The sequence below is a fragment of the Pipistrellus hanaki genome (assembly GCF_964339955.1).
Source record: "Pipistrellus hanaki genome assembly, chromosome: 16".
NCBI classification, from domain to species: domain Eukaryota; kingdom Metazoa; phylum Chordata; class Mammalia; order Chiroptera; family Vespertilionidae; genus Pipistrellus; species Pipistrellus hanaki.
This window is the reverse complement of record NC_140518.1, coordinates 40,197,424-40,211,807: the sequence shown is the minus strand read 5'-3', so window position 1 is coordinate 40,211,807 and position 14,384 is coordinate 40,197,424. Positions and strand designations below refer to the sequence as shown.

At 51.7% G+C, this 14,384-nt stretch overlaps 1 protein-coding gene across 4 annotated transcripts in view; it reads left to right on the top strand.

Annotated features, from left to right (window-relative positions):
* Positions 1-14,384, top strand: part of GAS7 (growth arrest specific 7) — a gene marked incomplete at its 5' end in the record, with an annotated part of 195,460 nt that overhangs the window by 123,388 nt on the left and 57,688 nt on the right. The window lies entirely within an intron of this gene.

Genomic DNA, 14,384 nt, shown 5'->3' with positions numbered 1-14,384 from the left:
TTTACTACAGCCAGCTGAGCAGAGTAGTGGTACAGGCTTGCGGGCCTGGGCAAGGCAGAGCAAAACCAGCTATCAGCTCTGCCCATGGCATGACTCCCCAGGGAACTGCCACACGGGAGCAAAGGTGAGAAACTGAGTCAGGTTTGGTAGGAAAGGCAGAACCTAACACCTATTGGTGGCTCAGTCTTGGCTTCTCTCTTCCCTCCCTCCGCTGACGGCCACCTCATCCCACCACCAGGACCACACATAGGGCTGCTGACGGAGCTCCACTCAGGGCCCTGGTGCAGGAGAGCCAGCTATGGTTGGAGGGAGCAGCAGAGAAGCCAGTGTGTTCACGTCCCCTGGCAACCGGGCCTTCCCCGGGCCCGGGAGGGGTGTTCTCGTTGAATAAGTAACCAGGGTTTCTAGGAAAAGGGAAGTGGGACTATTTCTGACCATTCTAATCTTAAGCTTCCTCAAAACAAACCGGAGCAGCTTTGCAGTTATCAGACTTTGAAGTTTAGAGGAAAGTGTGTTTTGGGCAGCTCCCCAGAAACTGGTCATATGACCCTGAGGTCATCAAGCATCGGGATCCATGCTGGGGAGAGCGGGGAGGGTAAGGGACTTTCTAAAATCAGCGTGTGTGTGTGTGTGTGTGTGTGTGTGTGTGTGTGTGTGTGTTGAATTAGAGAATAGTAGCCCGAGCTGGTTTTGCTCAGTGGATAGAGGGCTGGTCTGCAGACTGAAGGGTCCCATGTTCAATTCCAGCCAAGGGCACATGCCCGGATTGTGGGCTCGATCCCCAGTAGTGAGCATGCAGGAGGCAGCCAATCAATGATTCTTTCTCATTATTGGTGTTTCTATCTCTCTCTCCCTCTTCCTTCCTCTAAGAACTCAATAAAATTAGAGAAAAATATACTCTCAGTAAAATCTTCAGTGAGTGCAAAAGTATTTAAAATAAAAAATTTAAATCCCTGGTCTACTTCCCTATTTATCACATATTCATATTTTCCCACCTTCTAAACATATGTACAGCTATTCTTTCTAATAGATTGAAAAACTATCCATGTTTTATAAATTTCTTTGACAGTGTACCATGAGCATCTTTCTCTACTTGTACATTTTAGCCTAACCCATTTTTAAAGATAGCAGTGCAGTAGCCAGTGTAGGATATTAGTTTAACTAGCCCTTCTTTATAAAGGGGATATTTAAGTCCCATTTTTACATTAAGAAACAGTGTCTGGCAGCTTTTTTCTGAGGCTACTTCGGTGAGTTCTGGGATATAGTGATGGCAAGACACTGTAGGCTAGGGTTCGGAAAACTTTTTCTGTAAAGGTAGTATATCTTTTAGGCCTTGGGGCTCATATATTCTCTCTCACAGCCCCTCAGCTCTGCCACTGCCTTGCAAAAGCAGTCATAGACAGCACAGAAACCAATGGGTGTGGCTGTGTTCCAATAAAGCCTTATTTGTGGACACTGGTATGTGAATTTAAAAAACTGAAATAGTCTTCTTTTTAACCATTTCAAAATGTAAAAGGTGGGGTTCACTTGGGAGTCCAGGCTGTATGACGGCAGGGTGGGCTGGGGTTGGCCACCGACCCCACTGTGATCTCTGTCACCTGCAGTAGGCCCAGCTCCCCCTTCCCTTCCTTCTCTCACGTGCTCAGGGGAATCCTGGCTCCTTGGTCTTGCATTCTAGACATGGGCCAGTCTTATCCATTCATTGTTTAATTCATTCTTCAGCTGCTTGATTGATCGAATTGTTCCCTCAGCAGACGCTTGCTTAGTGGGCCTCAGATCTGTTCCAGGCAGAGTGTTGAATGCTGGGGATCTGACAGAATCAGTCCCTGCCCTCTACGTGCTTCTTCTTATAGTGGCCACATAATTTAAATGAATACGTATTTGATAACAATGAATAAATGAATATGTATTTGATAACAATGAATAAATAAATATGTATTTGATAACAATGCTGAGCAGGACTGTGAAGGGGAAGCCCAGGGTGTTGTGAGAGCAAATTCATATGAGACGCTGGAGGTCAGGGGAGGCTTCCTGGAGGAGGAGGCACCCTTCAGCTCAGACGAGGAGGATGAGGAAAGGGCTGCCAATGGAAATACCCTCCAGATAGCAAAGAGGTAGTCATGTTTGAAGGGACTGTATATAGACTGTGAGCATCATGTGAAAGATTCTCCTCTTTAGTCTAAGGCAGTGGATCTCAACCTTTCTAATGCCACGACCCTTTAATACGGTTCGTCATGTTGTGGTGACCCCCAACCATAAAATTATTTTCGTTGCTACTTCATAACTGTAATTTTGCTACTGTTAATGAATCGTAATGCTTTCCAATGGTCTTAGACTCTACAGCAGCGGTTCTCAACCTGTGGATCGCAATATTTGCATTATAAATCATAACAGTAGCAAAGTTACAGTTATGAAGTAGCAACGAAAACAATGTTATGGTTGGGGTCACCACAACATGAGGAACCAAATTAAAGGGTCGTGGCATTAGGAAGGCTGAGAACCACTGGGCTAAGGGGATGGGAGGCCGGCCTGCCTCTCTGGTCCTCTGGAACCTTTCTCAGGAGGCTTTGTTTGGCTGCGGGGCTGCTGTCACCATTGTTGGATCTGACCGCCTTTCTGCAGGAAAGGACCTCTGAGAATAGCTGTTTGCTCTTCTCACACCTGCGGGATCTGACCTCCTGACATTGGAGCTTGTCCCTTCGTAGCTGGGCCGGCTGTATCCAGCTTTCTGCCCTGACGGGGGGCCTGTCCCACCTGTGGGTCAGGCCAGAGGCCTGCACCACTGCCCAGGCGGCAGATGCCACTGCGACCCCGCTCTAAGCCGCCCGGCCATTCCTCTCTTCCCGTTTTTCCCAAATACTCTGTCTTCCTCACTCCCTAACCAGTTCCTTCTCAGAGGCTGCTTGCACACAGTAGGCATCTGTCCCCGTTTTTGTACCACATGCAGACAGAAGGAGTTTAAAGCCCCATTTACCTTAGTATTGCCTGGCTCTGGCTAACCTGCTTATTTCCAACTCACGCGGGATTTTATGGATGGGGATTGTCACGGCGCTTGCCTGGGCTGTGGGGATACAAGATCCAAAGAGAGGCCCTCTCCGCCTTCACAGGTCGCAGTTCTAAAGGCGTCAGACACACAGACACCAGCAAGCGCTGTGGGTGTCTGCAGGGGAATCTGGGGCCCAAGGAAGGGCGTCTTTAACTTCCTCTGGGTATCCAACCAGCCTTCCAGCAGGGGGCACCGGACTCAGGGATCCATGCTGAGGTCTCTGCATGCGCAAAGGCCAGGCCACAAGGAGAGGCTGATGTGCTTGGTAAGGAACACAGAAGTGAGAGGGGGGGCTTAGGGGTCTGAGCCATGAAAGACCCCTGAGGCACTTGGAGGCCTTGGGACTTGGCCCTGTGGGCAGTGGGGACTGTGGTAGGATCCAGAGCCGTGTGTGACTTGATCAGGCCATTGTGGCAGGATGGCTTGTGCCACAGAGTGAAGGGTTTAAGACCGCAAGCACAGAGCCTGGCAGACTAAATGAGAAGACAAGTAATGAGGTCAACTCCATGTGCACCGCTGGCCAGAGAGGATGGGGGAGAATCTGTCAGATAAGGTGCTCCACGAGAGGGCACAAAGAGCACTCGGACACCTTGGAGTCTTCTGCCCCGTGTGCCACAGCCATGCAGTGAGGACAGGGGAGGGGGGGAGGGGGGGGGCCAGTGCGCACCGAGGGGAGCAAGTTTAGGAGAAAGAAGGTGAATCCACGTAGAGCGTGTTCCTTGGGGGACATTCCGGGAGAGATGGCGAGCACATGTTTGGATGGATGGGTCTGTGGCTCAGGGGACATCTGGGCTAGAGGTGGGATCTGGGGACTCTGGGTGCACCGCTGGGCAGGCAGAGAGCAGAATGGACTTCACCTGACATGCCCGCTTGGCCTGACACTGCGGTAACCCTGACCAACCTGCACGACTGCAGGTGGTCACCCGGAGATCGCGTTTCAGCATCTGAGAAGTGGCGTCATGGGATCGCAGGTCACCCAGGGCGGTCCCAGGAGAGAGCCCCACAGGGCAGACTGCAAGGGAGGGCAGGGAGGCTGCAGAACGCCAGGCGTGGGACTCAGGAGAGGGCAATGGCAGGAAAGGCAAGGGAGCGAAGGCTGTCGGCCAGGGGCAGTCAGACAGGCAGACTGAAACACGGAGCAGATTCACAGTGGGGTACTAGTTAAGCAACCAGGGAAAGCATGGGTTATTTATGAGATAGCTTGGGGCCAGATGGCTAACAGGAAGTTTCAGTGGGTAAGTTAACGTAATAACGTTCTTGTTTTCAGTAAGGCCACCATGCATGCTTTTTATGAGACTTTGGGAGGTCCCCGTGCCCCCTTGTTGCCCCATGCTGGTGGCTCTCCAGAGCGTTCCGTCATGCAGGATGGCCCTGAGCTCAGGCCAAAGCCCCAGGTAGGGGTTCTGCTCTCAGGAAATGGCTTGTCCTCCACCGTTTCAGAAATTGCTTTAGTCATCACCAAAGGATGACTCAATGGCCAAAATTCGGGATTGTGTTTAGTTCTTAGACAGTGAGCTGTTGTCATAGGCTGTCCTGTCCAGGGACCTGAACTGGTGTTGGGTGGGGTAGGGGGACGACTGTTTGCACAACAGAGGATGGCTTGTCAAGAGATTTAGTAGGGAGGCCAGATATGCATATTTAATCACTCCACAGCGATGTGGTTACAGGTGTTCAGGTTTTCTTTTTGGAGAGATGCTGCTAGACATTGTTTAGGATATATTTTACCGTTTGGACATTACAGGCCAGTAGTGAAGGCCAAGGTTAGTTTTGTTTAATATACGAATCACTCTCCTTCCTTTTTCCCATTAGTCTTCGTACACTCCACATCCAGCGGTGGTATTTATTTTTATCTAGGCCTTTCATTTCTGAAGAAAGAAGGTTATTGGAGGGGTAAGTCATCATTCTCTTTCTCTAGAAAGCAGCGCCTGAGGAAAGAATTAAATGTTAATGTCTCATTTAGGAGGTGCGCGCCCTGAGCAGGAAGAGTGGGTGAGAGAGGAGGGGAAGGGAGGTGAGAGTGTGCTGGTGGGTGTGGCTAGTGAACTGCGGACACCCAGGGGGTCCCTCCAAGGGTGCACTCCCTCTCGGAAAGGGTGAGAGTCCAAGGGAGAGCTGGGGTGTTCAGTCTGCTCACCTCCCTCTCATCTCCTGTTTCCCAATGGCCAAGCTTCTCCCCCTGCAGATCCCTTTCCTCACGCCTTTGGATTTTACCACCTGACCCCAGCAAGTGCTCAGAAAACCTGACTCCACACCCATAGTGATGCTTTATCCAAGGTCAGTGGAGCGCTGGTGAGGTATCAACCAAAACTGGAGGAGGCAGTTGGTGAGAACAGGGAGAGCCCAGCGTCCATGTCCTCGTGCAGAGACACCCTAGAACTGGGAGTGGTGGTGCACACCCATCTCCAGTGTCAGACCTCCGTGAATTGATAGTTCCTGGGGTTCCGGCAGCCAGTGACTTTTTTAACCATCCAACAGAGGGGTTGGCAGGGTATACAGCCCATGGGCCAAGGGCAGCTTGTAGCTTATTTTTATAAACACAGTTTTACTGGAACACACCGTGCTCTCCTGTTTACACTTGGTGTAGGGCTGTTTTGGCACGGCCCTGGCGGAGTTGAGACCACGTGACTCACAAAGCCAAAAATATTGACTCTCTGTTTCTTGGAAGAACAAGTTTGGTGTTTCCTGGCCTAACCGATAGAATCATTCTTTTGACCCATGAAGGAATAGAGTCCTCGATGTGGTAAAGACTAAGTCACCTGGCCATTCATATGCCAGGATACTCCTGGCCCCTACTCTTCTGATGTTTGATGTTTTGCCTCCGTATTTAGGAGGATGGGCATGGCAGGGAAGGGTGGGAGGTGACTTACTTAGCAGTAGGGCAGCTGAGTCCACAGATTAGGAGAAAAAACTATGTGAAGTAACACTCCTTTTTAAGGGAAACTGAACTATCTTGTGAGAGTGTCAGCTGAAACCCAGGAGAGCTGAGAATTGCTGTTAAGCTCTTTTGACAAAGAATCCAGATGCGTGAATGTTTTATTACGTTTGTGAGTGAAAGTTGGGAGGATTGAGCCAGGATTTGAGCTTTTGGATTTGTTTGCCAAACAGTTGGTTGTTTTCCTGATTTCTTGTTTTAATTTTCCATTAAGTGAGTAGATTCCCATTTAACTTTATTACACCAGAAGCTGATGGGAGTTTTTGGACCCGTTTCCCATAGAGCACTTTTAAAAGCATTCTTTGAGCTTTCCTTTGTTACAAATAACTGGATACTTTCCTAGCTCCCAGGATGGAGCAGCTTTGGTAATTCCATTAATAAAAGTTGCCAGGAGAAACGTCTATGCCCAAAAACATCAATTTAGTTTCTTCTGTCCATCTGCGTGACACAAATGTGAGGCTAAAAAGATGATTCATTTGGCAGGTTTGGTTGATTGAAGTGTGTGTGTGTGGTGTGTGTGTGTGTGTGTGTGTGGTCATGAACTTTTTTTATTTTGGCTTTATTTTTTTCCCTAATGGACTCTGCGTGGAAAGCTGTTAGACCTTAGAGCTTACAATTAATCTCTTCTGTTTGGGTTTTGTGTTTTCTCCCAGAGATTCCACTTTAATTTGTAGTGTTATGTTAATGCTTGAGTGCACAACACACCCCCCATTTCTCACCAGTTTCTAAGACCGATAATCTCACAGAATCTTGGCAGATGCCAAGTGGGTTAGAGAGTCACTCGCACTGCCAGGAAGTTGAGGATCCATAAAAGTCAAAAGACAAAGACAGAAAGTATTTTATTGTTGGCTGTATTCTAAAAAGCTGAGTTACTTTGAAAAAGATTGCTTTTGGTAAACCCTATGTTGGTTGGGTGGAGTCCCTGATAACTAGCAAATGGCTCAGATATGAGGTGCAACAAAAAGAATGTGGAATGTGACCCAGCAGTGCCACTCCTAGATGTATACCCAAGAGAACTGAAAACATCCACACACACAAAAACCTATATACAGATGCTCATAGCTGCATGATTCATGATGGCCAGAAACACTCTAAGTGTCCATCAGCTGATGACTGGAAAACAAAATATGGACCATCCCGGCAATAGGATGTCAGCCATAGAAAGGAATGAAGCTCGAACACATGCTACAACATGGACGAACCTTGAGAACATTGCGCTAGGTGAAAGAACCAGGACACAAAGCCACATGTTGTATGATCCCCTTTATGTGAAATGCCTAGAATTGGCAAATCCATAGACTCAGAAAGCAGGTTAGTTTCCAGGGACTGGGGAAGGGGTGAATGAGAGTGACTGCAAATGGGTAGAGGGCTTCTTTTTGAGGTAATAAAAATGCTCTAAGATTAGATAGTGGTGATAGTTGTATGAATTGTGAAATATACCAAAAGTCACTGTATTGTGTGCTTTTATTATTATTTTAATATATTTTTATTGATTTCAGAGAGGATGGGAGAGGGAGAGAGAGATAGAAACATCAATGATGAAAGAGAATCACTGATCGGCTGCCTCCAACACGCCCCACACTGGGAATTGAGCCTGCAACCTGGGTATATACCCTGATGGGGAATTGAACCTTGACCTCCTGGTTCACAGGTCAGTGCTCAACCACTGAGCCACACAAGCTGGGCCAGGCAGTTCCATTTTTAATTTTTTTAAGGAAACTCCATGCTGTTTTCCATAGTGGCTGCACCAGTCTGTACTCCCACCAGCACTGTGTTAGGGCTCCTTTTTCTCCACATCCTCTCCATCACTTGTTGTTTGTTGATTTATTGGTAGTAAATTTGTGCTGCATGGTTGATGCAAAACCATAGATTGGAGAGCTGACTGTTGTTCCTCCTCTTTATTCTTACCTGTATATAATAGGATTTATGACAGGTTTTATAATTTCAAAGCTTTTGAATCAATAGTTCTTTTTTTAAATCTCAGCATTTTTGCTATTTTAAAAACACCTGGCCCTGCAGGTGGAGGTCAGTGGTTAAGCATCAACCTGTGAACCAGGAGGTCAAGATTCGATCCCCTGTCAGTGCTTCAAAATGTTCAATCCGTTTCCAGCATTGGAATATTGGGAGGTTTTTCATAAATGCCCAAATACTTGTCTTCTCCTGAAAAATCATGAGGTGTGGCCACACTGGACCCACCAACACGCTTGACACACTGAGTGGAGCTAAGAGGATTGTCACTATTCTGACTTTTCCTATATTCAGTGGGCTTCATGCGTGCATTGTACATGTCCAGTTCTTGAGGGCATTGACGTTGACCTGTGTTCAAACAGAGAGCCTCACGGATGTGCACCAAGTATTGCAGGGGAGAACTGGCGTGAGACACGCAGTCAGAAAGGTATCCTCTAATTGCACTTGAAAATCGGAGGTTATGGGACCAGGAAAGAGAATGAAGGGTCTCAGGAGAAGCTAGTCCACATCTGAAACACCAACTTCAAGAGGAGGACCTTCACACTCACCCCTCTCTCTGCCTCATTCAAGACGCTTTGAAATGCAGGAAGCTTAGCCTCCGGGGCTTGCATAAGGCCTGTGAGTATGTTGGGGGGGCAGGGCAGGAGCCAAGGGAACCTGTGGCTACAGCAGGAGGTTAGGGTCTGCAGGGCAGGGCATCAGGGCAGATATAACCAGTGTTAGCTGTGTAAAGGGTTAGGTCCCTTGGAGTCAGTGGAATTCCTAGCAAAATGGTCTGTAGATTATATTCCGATGAGTGAGTGGGCAAGGAACTTGTGACTTGGCTCACAAGCAACAAGTGTTTGCTCAAAGTGCCCGCTCTACTTATGCACGCGGAGGGCTTCGTGCAGGCGTGGGTGGGCAAACAGTGCCAAGGGCTGCAGGGCTGCAAAGACAGAGAGCTCCCTGCAGGGGAGAGGGGCTGTCAGGCAAGACTTGCCTTGTGGGCTGCAGGCAGTTTTCTTCCTGCCCGACTCTGAAGGGCCCTGTGGGTCTAAAATCCTCTGAAACCAGGAGTCCTAACACCAACATGCTCTTCGCCCCCGTTTGGGAGTTTGCCTCCGTGGGTAATGCTGGCGCGCTCTCCTGAGGCTGAGATCTTTATTATTGAAGGAGGAGTGTGAGCGGGGAGCAGCTCTCTTGTTGGGTTGGTCCCAGTTGGATTCCAGAGGAGGCGGTACTCCTCCGAGAGGCGTGGGAGGAGGAGAACGAACGAACGGGGCAAGGCGTTAGTCATGCAGGACGCCTGTTTACTGCGTGCCACTCCCTGGTCGCCGGGTGCTGGGCTGTGCACGGGGCACAGAGACTCACCCTGCGGGGTCCTGCCGCCCTGGGACAGATCCTAAGCTGGGCCTTGCCCCCAGCGGGGTCCCTGGGCACTCCTGCTGAATGCAGCTCCTGCCCTCTTGCCAGCTGTGGGAGCTGCCTCCCTGGGTGCCCAGGGGCACCCTCAGCCAGAGAAGAAATAACTCCCGTCACCCAGGAAAGGGGAGGGCGTTATTCAGCATCCGGCAGGAGAACGGATTGTGGGAACATAGACTGGAGGGGGTCCTGCTCCCCACCCCATCAGCCCTGAGTGGCCCTTGTGGGGACCAAGTGGGGGGCTTGGTGACTGAGGGCTCTGGCGTGGAAGGTGGTAGCAAAGGGGGGTGTACCAGCCAGTACAGAACATTTTCACCATCTTCATAAGCAGCCTGTCTGTACCGGGTGCTCTGCCAGTGCCATCTGGCCTCTGGATGCCTTTGGTCCCTGATGCCGGTCTCCCTGCTGCCCCTGCCACAGACCCAAAACCTTCTGCTGCTGAACCACCCCCCCCCCCCATCCCTCTGTCTCTTGTTTATCTAGACCTTCCTGCCCCCAATCAACTCCATGTGTTAGCTCCATGTCCATCCCGGCCTCCTAACGCCCCCAGCCAACTCCGGTCTTCTGCTTCCTGATACGGGATGGACTGGCACCCTCCCACCGAGGATGTTGCAGTCCTGACCCACAGTGCCTGTGACTGTGGCCTTGGCAGGTGAAGTTAAGATGAGGCGGTGCCGGAGCAGGGTCCTGGCCACAGGGGATGGGACGCAGAGGGAAGACCATGTGAAGACATGGGAGAACGGCTCCGAGCCAAGGAATGGCCAAGGCCACGAGGGCCGGGAGAGAGAGGCCTGAAACAGATGCGCCCTCACGTCCTCGGGAACCACCTGCCAACATGTATCTCAGAGTCCCGGCTTCCAGAACGGAGACACATGGTTTTAGGTTGTGTATTGGGGGCAGCCCTTGAAAACCAATACACTCCCGTGCCCCAGCCCAGCATGCCACTCTTGGTTCTTCAGACACTGCCAAGCCACGCACGTGTGTGTGTGTGCATGTGTGTGTGTGTGTGTGTGTGTGTGTGTGTGTGTGTGTGTGTTCTCCTAGATGCCCCGCGAGAGGCACAGTCTGATATCTGTGGCACCTGGTCTGAGGGTCAGGCGGCAGCAGCAGCAGCTGGGGGGGAGAGGGGTGAAGCGGGGGTGGCCTGCCTCCCAGCTGGCTGTCAGCATCTCCGTGAATGTGGGGGTGGGCTCAGCTGCCTGGGTCCCAGGATTCCGAGGTGCCCAAAGGGAGGAGTGCAAAGACTTCATCCGAGCTTCAGAAGAGAGACCCACAGAGCAGGTGACCAGCAGGTCCTCCGGTGCGTCTCCTGGCAGGTCCCCAAGAGGACGCAGCTAGACGTCACACACACACACACACACACACACACACACACACACACACCCGCTCTTCAGTCAATCCCGCCCTCCATGATTCCCCGTCTCTAAATGAGGGCGCTGGGCTGGCTTTGAAAGCCCCTTCAAGCTCTGTATCTCCTCGAGGCCCAGACCGGAGTGGCCACGCAGACAGGGCCGCACTCCCTGCCACCACCAGTCTCTGCCCCCGATCACTGCCCTCCGCTCCTCTCCGTGGTCCACCCTGGCACTCAGGTGCGGGGGGCGTGGAGGAGGGGGCAGGGAGTGCTTGTAGGAGTGGCTGTTTCTGAGCCTAGGGATTAGGGAGGACTTTCGTTTTCTCTTTTGCTCCTGTGTGCTTCCGGGTGGTTTCTCCCGGGATCTGGACTACTTTTGTAAGGAGGATAAGAACAATTTCTCTCAACCTGAGGGTGCTCTCTCTTGCTTTCCCTTCCCCAGCATAGCACCCGGTCCTCCTCTGCTCCTCCACAGAAGTGGCCGGGGTTTCTTCCAGGGCTGAGATGCACAAACCAAAAGCTGCAAGGGCCCCGAGCAAACGTTTTTATACAGTGTGAGGAGCACCAGGGCTTCTGGGTCACATGATCTGTCCTCCGAGTAGGATTCACCCGGCTGGGAGTCTAAGAGACCCCCTTTCCTCCCTCCCTCCCTCCTTGCCTCCTTCCGGCCTCTCTTCACTTGCTTCCTGCTGCTGGACTATAAATATAAGTGTCGGTGGGAGTGGGGACACGACAGAAAAGGGGCAGCAGGAGGACAGCGGGGCAGAGCCTTGGGAACAGAGCAGAAAGGGTCAGGGGGCACACGTCCCCAGCCAGCTGGCTCAAGCCTCGCACACTGAGAGTGACCTCTTATTGCCAGGTGTCAGCTGGCGGGCGTGAGAGCCGGGGCGGAACCCTCAACCCTCAAGAGGCTTCCATGGCAACCTGAGTGCTTGTGGTCCTGGGGGGACCTCTTCTTTGCTCTCAGAACATCTGCCCTGCTAGGTTCACTCTTCTATTTTTAGGTCTTTTGGGCCAACTTAAATATTCACTGCGGTTTCCAGCCGCACCACCTGTTTGGAGGGAATGGCAAGAGCAGCAGGCGCTTTGAAGTCAGGAGGAATGTGTGGGTGGTTGTTTTTTGTTGTACCTTTAAACAAACTTTTTTTAAGGGCTCCACCCTTAACACCTGGAGGAAGAGTGAACTGTTGCAGAGAACTCTGCCCTTCCTTGTCTTCCTCTAGGCCTGTGGTTCTCAAAGTGGGGTTCCCGGACAGCAGCATCAACATCACCTGGGAACTCTTTAGAAAGGCAGGTGCTCAGGCCTCCCAGACCTGAAAGCAGAAACTCGGGCTGAGCTCTGCTCTCCCAGTCCACTAGGTGGCGCTGATGGACTCTGAAGCCCACCTGGGAGGCTGTTCTGTTTGTAGCTTTCCACCTGTTCCCTAAGCAAGCTTTCAGGCCTCTTTGCTCATGCAATTCCCAAGGGATTTTATTTCATTCAGCTCCAAATGTGCCTATTTCTTCCCCGTTTTGTGTGGTCACCTCTATGCTGAATGCCATTTCTCGATGTTTGGGAATGGCTTCTCGTGCCCTGCATTTCTGTACACTCTGCAGTGTCGGTCCATGATGTGGGCTCTCCTCTGAGCCTGGGGAGCCACTAGGGCCCTTTGCGCCTGGGGAGCTGGCTGGCCTTCCCCGGGGCCCAGCAGTTGGAAGTGCCTCAGCGGCCATCCCTTCGAGAGATGGTTATTATTTCTATTTCCCAAAATAACCCTGGCTCTCTCTGACAGCTTTCCTCCGTCTTGTGAAAAGCAACACTCCTAGGGATTCTGAGCACGGTTCCTAAAGGGGAAGTCACACCTTTTACTGGAAAGCCTTCTAAATATGGACCAGCAGTGCAGAGCGATTGAAGTTCTGGATGCTGTTTCTCAGGAAACAGATCAGAAAGGTGCTGCCTGGGCGGGCAGTGCCACTTCCCGGGAGAGAAGCTTCCGGGAGGCTGAGCGTGCAGTCTCCATGCTGAGGGCATGGAAGACCCGCTGGGGCAGGTGAGGAGGCCAAGGTGCAGCATGCTCACGGAGCATCCCAGACGCGGGTCTCACGGCCTCGGGGCTTGCATCGGCCGGGTACGGGGCAGTGCAGTGTGGGGATGTGGACGGGCAAAGGCTGTCTTGCTGTAGGAATAGAACCTCCTCAAACAGCTTATGAAAAAGGCCATTTTAGAAAGGCAAGGCGTCTCAGCTTTGGCAAGAGCAGCCCAGCTTCAGAACTGGGAAACATGGTGGTGAACTAATCCTCCCTCCTCATCTCCGGCCTAATGATGTCTCATGCCCCCTTTTCTGGGTTTGCTGCAGACTTTTATTTAGGTTTTGACTCTGCACACTTGCCTCTGTGCTTCAGCAGCTGTTTAGCAGAAAATGGTCACTGACAGCGGGAGCTGCCCACCCCTCGTCCTATTCTGTACAAAGTGCGCTGGCCCAAAGGCTGTGGCCGGTTAGGGACGCCCCTGGGATGGGGATCTGCATGGGGGGAGGGGTGGGCTCTCTGGGGTTTGGACAGTTCTTAGAGAAGGATCCTGATCGTGGGTAGTTCTGATTCTTCATGATGTCTTACAATTCTGATGGTGATTTTTTTAAACTCTGTTTTTATAGTTTTAAGAATTAACGAGCAGCACATGCTGTGCAGTGTTTCAGGAGTTTTCCATGTGCATGCATTTACTTAGGCCTCCCTCGGTGTACCGAGAGCCCGCGGGCACACACACACACACACACACACACACACACACACGCTCTCTCACACAATCATTTGTTAACTCAGCCATGGACCGTGTCACTGGACAGAGTTATAACGGCTGCTTTGCACGAGTCTTCATTCATCAAGCACTTAGTGGACTCAGTACCTGGGGGACAGGCAGACACGGACCGGACGCAGCCCCTGTCCTCCGAGCACAGCTGCAGGAGGGATGGGTTTGGAAGCAGGTGTCCGGCTGAGGTGGGAAGGGGTCAGCCGGGCTCCCCGGCACCCTCAGCCCCTGAGGGCAGGGTGGATGCTGGGAGCCCCAGCTCCTCCCCAGCCTGGCGCCTGCTCAGTTAGGGCTCAGAACGTCTGAAAGGTGTTAACGGGGAGCACACGGGATTGTGAGGTCCCCGGGACTCTCCCATGTCCTGCCAGCAGGACAATATCCTATCGCCCTGGCCTGTCAGCTCGTTCTACCCCAGACACCTGGGGACAGGACTGCATAAAACTCATCTTTCTTGTCCTAACTCAGGCCTTTCTTGTCCTAACTCAGGTCCTCAGGGACCTAAGCTAATGCTTCATGAAGGAGGTGGGTCCTGTGGAGCAGCCTCCTCCCCCTCCCGCTCCTCCTCCCCTGCCACCCTGTGCCTGCTCACTAGAATCTTCTGGTGCCTTTTCCCTCCCCGCTTCTCCGGTGCAGTGCTTCCTCTTCTCTCCTCTTCACTCCCCTGCTCTCGGAAAGGCTCTAAGGCAGGGGAGGGGAGCCTTTCTTCTGCCCAGGGCCATGTGGATATTTATAACATAACTAGAGGCCTGGTGCACGAAATCCGTACACAGTGGGATGGGGGGTCCCCTCAGCCCAGCCTGCACCCTCTCCAATCCAGGACCCTTCGGGGGATGTCCAACTGCCAGTTTAGGCTTGATCCCCTAAACCGGTAGTCGGACATCCATCTCACAATCTGGGACCA